At 46.1% G+C, this 6,975-nt stretch overlaps 1 non-coding gene across 1 annotated transcript; it reads right to left on the reverse strand.

Annotated features, from left to right (window-relative positions):
• Positions 1-3,554: 3,554 nt before the first annotated feature.
• Trnat-ugu (transfer RNA threonine (anticodon UGU)) lies at positions 3,555-3,629 on the reverse strand. Its single transcript has one exon. It is a non-coding gene; the product is annotated as a tRNA-Thr (tRNA).
• Between the last annotated feature and the right edge of the window lie 3,346 nt (positions 3,630-6,975).

A 6,975-nucleotide genomic window follows, 5' to 3' on the forward strand; every position in this document is an offset into this window, starting at 1 on the left:
AGAAATCTAATCGCCAGGCTCTACGAGTGGGAAAGGACCTGGAGTGTTTGGGGACGGGGGGACTTTTTGACAGAGGTGCGCTTGCAGGGCAGGGTTCCCAAGAATGGGGTAGACTGTAGGTTTTTGAGACTCAAGTTTAAGAGAGATATAGGGAATTGAAGGCATTGTAGGTGTCCCAGGTTATATGGGAGATTTAGAAGCTGATACAGGAAACGAATAGGAGAAGTTAGTCGGATACGGAAAGTGAGGGGGAGCTCCAGGATTTGGAGGGAGTGATTAAATTTGGTAAGAACCGAAGTAAGTGCTACAGTGGCATATGCAGAGATAGGATATACAGGGTAATTCAAAATTAGCTGTACACACTTCGTAGGCGTAATGTATGCATCAAAGTAAGAGTAAAATGTTAAAAAAAATTTTCTGAAATTGATTTGTTTCCGATCTATAACGTATAATTTTACTTGTGTCAGGCATTAAATCATAGGCCTGTACACTCTTTTGGCGTTTTGTGTTCGCCTGTATGTCGAATGAAGTTTCTTTGTGAGCCGCTCAATACATAACGATTTATTCTGGTACGAAATGCTTTTATTTACTTGACCAGTGTGGTCCATTGTACTCTATGGCCCTGCGGAGCACATGTGGGTGTATGAGAAACCTCGTATAACTACAGAACGAGGATATCAGCACCATTTTGCAGTGACCATTTGGTGTTGTACATTGGAAAATCAGTTGCTCGGTCTACATGTTATTCGACAGTGGAACACGAATGGGGTGGTCTGCTTCTTGATGTCCTCCTCACTACACGATCCTACGTACGGTTTATCCATAACTGCGGCCCTCCACATTTCAGACGGGAGGCATGAGAGTATCTCAGTTGCTTAACCCGATAAGTGGACGGGTCGTACAGGCGCAGTTGCTTGGTCTGCCGGATCTTAATCCACTGGACTGGGGCTACATTAAGGAGCGCGTTTATGGTGTTGCAATTGAGAATGCATCACTGTTACAGCAATCAACTGAAAATAGCTGCGCCACTGTGCAGAATGAGATGAAAGGAGCATGCATCATACTGAGAGCGGTAACACGTCGAGCACGTCATTGTCTTCGTGTACATGTACATCATTTTGGACATGCTCTGGGGTGAATGTGCAGTAAGTAGCTGTGTTGAATTTCTGGTAACTTCGTGTCGTTGCTTTCTGAGAAGAATTAAATTTGTTTTGTTTGTGTTGCCCTTGCGATCCTTACTCTGCTGCATATCTCTGAAATAAACTAGTTTCAGACGTCATTTTTTCGGATGAATCCAGGTTCTGTTTACAGCATCACGATGGTCTCATCCGTGTTTAGCGACATCGCGGTGAACGCATATTGGAAGATTCTATTCGTCATCGCCATACTGGCGTATCACCCGGCGTGATGGTATGGGGTGCCATTGGTTACACGTCTCGGTGATCTCTTGTTCACAATGACTGCACTTTGAACAGTGGACGTTACATTTCAGATGCGTTACGACCCGTAGCTCTCTCCCACAAATGTTCAAATGATCAAATGTGTGTGAAACCTTATGGGACTTAACTGCTAAGGTCATCAGTCACTAAGCTTACACACTACTTAACCTAAATTATCCTAAGGACAACACCCATGCCTGAGGGAGAACTCGAACCTCCGCCGGGACCAGCCGCACAGTCTATGACTGTAGCGCCCTAGACCGCTCGGCTAATCCGGCGCGGCGCTCTAACCTTCATTCGATCCCTGCGAAGCCCTACATTTCAGCAGGATAAAGAACGGCCGCATGTTGCAGGTCCTGTACGGGTGTTTGAGGATACAGAAAATGTTCGACTTTTGCCCTGGCCAACACATTATCCAGATCTCTCATTAATTGAAAACGTCTGGTCAAGGGTGGCCGAGCAACTGTCACGTCGCAATACGCCAGTCACTACTATTGATGAACTGTGGTATCGTGTTGAAGCTGCAAGGGCAGCTGTACCAGTACACGCCATCCAAGCTCTGTTTGACTCAATGCCCAGGCGTATCAAGGCCGTTATTACGGCCAGAGGTGGTTGTTCTGGGTATTGATTTCTGAGGATCTATGCGCCCAAATTGGGTGAAAATGTAATCATGTCAGTTCTAGTATAACATCTTTGTCCAATGAATACCCGTTTATCATCTGCATTTCTTCTTGGTGTAGCAATTTTAATGGCCAGTAGTGTAGTTATAAGTCTAGGGAACTGATGACCTCAGATGTAAAGTCTCACAGTGCTTAGAGTCATCTGTTTGTTCTATTCCTTTCTAGCACTTGTGTACATATAAGACGTTAAGCTCAAAACTGTTTTGTAATACCGACAGTTTTGTACTAGCGCCTGGTTCCTGTTCGAAACAGAAGGGGCAAACTTTTTCGAAATTAAAATTAATTTCACACAGTGGTTAATACAGCCCTGGAGCAGACGACGGCGACCAACCTTGCAGATACGGGCATGATCCTCTACCTTACGGCGGCGCCGGCCGCTCGCTGGAACGAGCGTAGCTTCCGGCAATCTCACTGAGTGCCCCACTCCCGCACCGGACCTGCCGCAGGGCCAGCTACAGGGAAAACACCACCCGATGCCTGTCTGGCAGCTTGTTGCCGCAGACACTTGCCGGCTCCCGAAGGGTACAGAGCGGAACAAGGAGTAAATTGTCAGGGCTTGGCGCGTCCCCGATGCACCGCAGCAGTTCCACCCGACAGTGCTGCAGCACTGTTACATCTTCTGCAAGGTTTGTACGCGCTCGGCCTCTCAGATAAGCGAGGCTGTATATTCCTGATGCAGAACGCAAAATGGCACGAGGACAGGAGTTTCGTGCTCGTGCACTAGCACTATACTATCGGATAATGCAGTCGGATGGAGTGAGTGTGATTATCAGAGGGGAATGAGTAAAAGAGGGTGGAGGTGGGGTCATGGGGAGGGATGGCCGAAGAGTCCGCCGTGCAGAATAACAGATCTGTTGTACCCCATTCTGATTCTTTTATCTCTGTATCGGATATTCGCAGTGAACCCCTAACAGAACTACTTGGGAGTGCTTTTCGCAGACGTCCTTACGGAATTTCCAGAGGTAATTTACACCGTCGGTTAGGCCCAAAGAAATTGTGTCAGTTTACTTAGTATAATTGTCTGGTATTATAGGTGTCATTAACGCGCTGCTCGATCGCTTGTGGGCCAGATCTTGATCGAATGTACACACTGGACCAACGACCGTTGGTCAAATACACCGTTCAGGCTCAAACACTTTTGGCAGTTTTACACACTCGTTTAGGCAACAGACGAACTGCCTATCAATCTCCACCTCAAGAGACACTTACACAAGAGGATTAAAATACGGTAACAAACACAACAAAGGGTACATGATTTACAGATAGATGGCACGCACGACTTTTTCCCTTAGCTTATCAATTGACGACATAAAGTACGAAAAAGAGTCCGTGATCATATTGTGGTACTTTATTTTACAATGAAATAATAATTAAATCAATACCCTAAGCTGTCGACAGGCGTTGATATACATCAACGTGGACAGTTGAAAACGAATGCCCCGACCGGGACTCGAATCCGGGATCTTCTGCTTACATGGCAGACGTTCTATCCATCTGAACCACCGAGGGCACAGCGGTTAGAGCTACTGCAGGGATTTACCGCTTTCACGCTCCGACATGTCCGAAAGAACAGATACCGCCTTCATATATTTAAGTCTAACCGGTCATTGACCTTCTTCTTCTGTGCTGGATGCACACGCTTTACCCGAACTCTTACGGGACTCGGTAAGATTGTCTGCCTCGAGTAATGAGTGTAATGGGCAGGGGCACTAGGAATATAGTGTGTGGACAGTAAGTTGGAAATGTGGGTGTCACGGAGAGGGTGCAAGGGATAAATTCCTGCAGTCGCAATATCCGCAGTGCCCTCGGTGGCCCAGATGGATAGCCGGCACGGCAGCTCAGCGAGTTCGGTTAGACGGCTGCTAGCCGCCAGAAAAAAAAAAACTGAGTAAAGAGATCAACGATCAACTTAAACAGATGTCTTGTGTCGTCCGCCAAGACCAAACGTAACGGACAATACCGAAGAAGAAAATGAAAAAATAAAAGGCCCCACCGGATTAGCCGAGCGGTCTCAGGCGCTGCAGTCATGCACTGTGCGGCTGGTCCCGGCGGAGATGTGTGTGTGTGTGTTTGTCCTTAGGATAATTTAGGTTAAGTAGTATGTAAGCTTAGGGACTGATGATCTTAGCAGTTAAGTCCCATAAGATTTCACACACATTTTTTTTTTTTTTTCAAAAAGAAAAATAGTGGGTAGAGCGTCTGCCACGTAAGCAGGAGATCCCATGTTCGAGTCCCGGTCGGGGCACACATTTTCAACCGTCCCCGTTGATGTATATCAGCGCCTGTCGACAGCTTAGAGTCTTGATCTAATTATCATTTTCATTCTAAGAGAAGTGCATGGTCATCATTGGTATCCGTCCTTTCTGACATGTCTGAAAGAGCAGATACCATCTTCATGTATTTATTTTACAAATCTGTCTTGATCATACAGGCTTTTATACTTCACAGTTACTGTTTTCGGCTACTGCCATCTTCACATCAAAAAATATTCTGATATAGCTATCAACGTTGATAGCTACGTCAGAATATTTCGTGATTTGAAGATGGCAATAGCAGAAACCGGTAACAGTGACGTACAAAAGCTTGTGTGATCAAGGCGGACCTGTATAAATAAAAAATAAATTCTCTTAGCCTAACTCTCAACTATGACGACAGGGCCACATCGCTAAAACGAAAACATTTGCCAAACCATGAAAGCTGTTCCGCTAACTCGAGATAAGAACTGGGAAAGAGAGAATATGTAGTGTTAAGATCAAATGATGTGAGCTTGTTTCCGTATTTCCAGGCCTGTTATTAGCAGCTGAGCGCCTGCTTCGAGCTGTAACCAATGATCAGCAACGACAGTACATAGTCTATAGAGCACGTTTCGTTCAGTCGTTGTGTTACATATTTATTTGGGGAAGTGGGCATTAACTGTGAAAATCGGAAGTAATCAGATTACTGACGGTGTATTCACCCACGCGTCGATAGGCACTGGTCTGTCTCAGTGAACATGTAGTAGTCGACCACAGCATTACTAAGTCTGGGAGTGAGGCGCTTCGGGTGGCTTGATATGAGGCAGCACAAAATTGTTGTTGATTGTACCGAGTCGTTATTATTAAAATGCAACTTCCCACTGAGGTCCAGTGTGGGCTGTAATTATGGTATGTCAGCCAAACTTAGTAGATACGCCTAAAGCATTAATTTGCAACCTATTTACACTGGAAAACAAATTAGTTCCAGTTGTCGCCATCAGGTGCAAGTCTGTACGCTGATTGTAAGACAGTGTGAGATCCACGCTGTGCTTTGACAAGCCATAAGGTGAGTGAATAGTACGGCTATTCAGAAGAGAGACTTTGCGCAGTTAGTGAAACTGTTTTATGTGAACGGCAGCAATTACTGACTGTGCTGCGTTGAAAGAGTATCGCCTATCGAAAGGTCTGAGAAGGGCGATGTCATGAAATGGTTTCAAGACCACGATAATGAAATACGAAAACACGTCTGAGCTTGCTGTGGCACCTGGGAGAGGAAGGCGCTCTATCCCGGTGGAAGCTGTTGATGTCGCTGTGACTGACCACGAAGCAGCTGCTCCATGTAGTGCTAACGCCCGCGCAGTGTCACGAGAATTGTCCGTCCCGTGGTCAACAAATGGTTCAAATCGCTCTGAGCACTGTGGGACTCAACTTCTGAGGTCATCAGTCCCCTAGAACTTAGAACTACTTAAACCTAACTAACATCCATGCCCGTAGCAGGATAGGAACCTGCGACCGTAGCAGCAGCGCTGTTCCGGACTGAAGCGCCTAGAACCGCTGGCCACTCAGGCCGGCCCGTGGTCAACAATACGGAAAGTTTTACACTCTGTTTTACACTGATACCCGTACAAGATCCACACGATGCTCAAGATTTTCAAGCAACGTTCTGAATTTTATGTTCGGTTTCTGGCACAGATCGAAGTTGATGATGACTCTGTGGAGTTACAAGGCACATTTTACCCGACGGGGTGCAGCGAACGCACAGAACTGCCAAATCTGGGGTTCTGCTAAACCGCCTGTTGCGCGAAGATCCACTGCACTCGCCGTTTTTCTGTGAGGTGTGGTTTCGCAAGCACCTTTAGTCTCGATAAGTTGTTCTGCAAAACAGGTACACCCAAAGGGCATGTCAGGTGAGCCGTGACCGCCTGACCGCCTTGTACAGCACGTAGTTACGTAGGATCCACTGTTTTCAGGTTAGGTGGGCCATGTCGATCACCCAGTGAAAGATCTCCTTAATGCTACCTTCCATGAACTTCTTGACTCCATAGATTTTCCAATGCGAGATCTACGAAATCACCTGACCTGAATCCATGTGGCTTTTGGCTGTGGGGATGTCTAAAGGAACGCGTTTGTCTGAAACACTTTCGGTCTCTATCTGATCTGAAAGTCAGTACACAGGAACACATTGCTCAGGTTCCACCAAACTGCTGCCAGCAACTGTCGATCACATCATTATGTGGATGCAACATCACGCCAACGTGTCCGCTGCTCAACTGTGTAAGCGCGAGTGAGTAATAAAGTCAACGTTGTGCCTTTCTCACATGTTTAACCTTTCCTGCCCACTATCCGTTCCTAATCCATTACATATGGCATCATTTCTTTACGTATTTCTTGTATTCACTGTGTCAAAAGAACCTGGTGGCCATCTGTTTTTCCAGCTTATATCATTTCCGCATTGATGCATTCGAATGTCTACCAAGTTTCGCTGCCATGTGGTAATTACAGCCCACATTGGACCCCTGTAGTAATGGCCCTTTAATTATAACCACATAGTACTTTTTTGGAGAAATAGACAATGACTGTGCCAGTCGTCATCTATCAAATACATTTCATGCTGTGTATTCA

Source organism: Schistocerca gregaria, chromosome 6, assembly GCF_023897955.1.
Source record: "Schistocerca gregaria isolate iqSchGreg1 chromosome 6, iqSchGreg1.2, whole genome shotgun sequence".
NCBI lineage: Eukaryota > Metazoa > Arthropoda > Insecta > Orthoptera > Acrididae > Schistocerca > Schistocerca gregaria.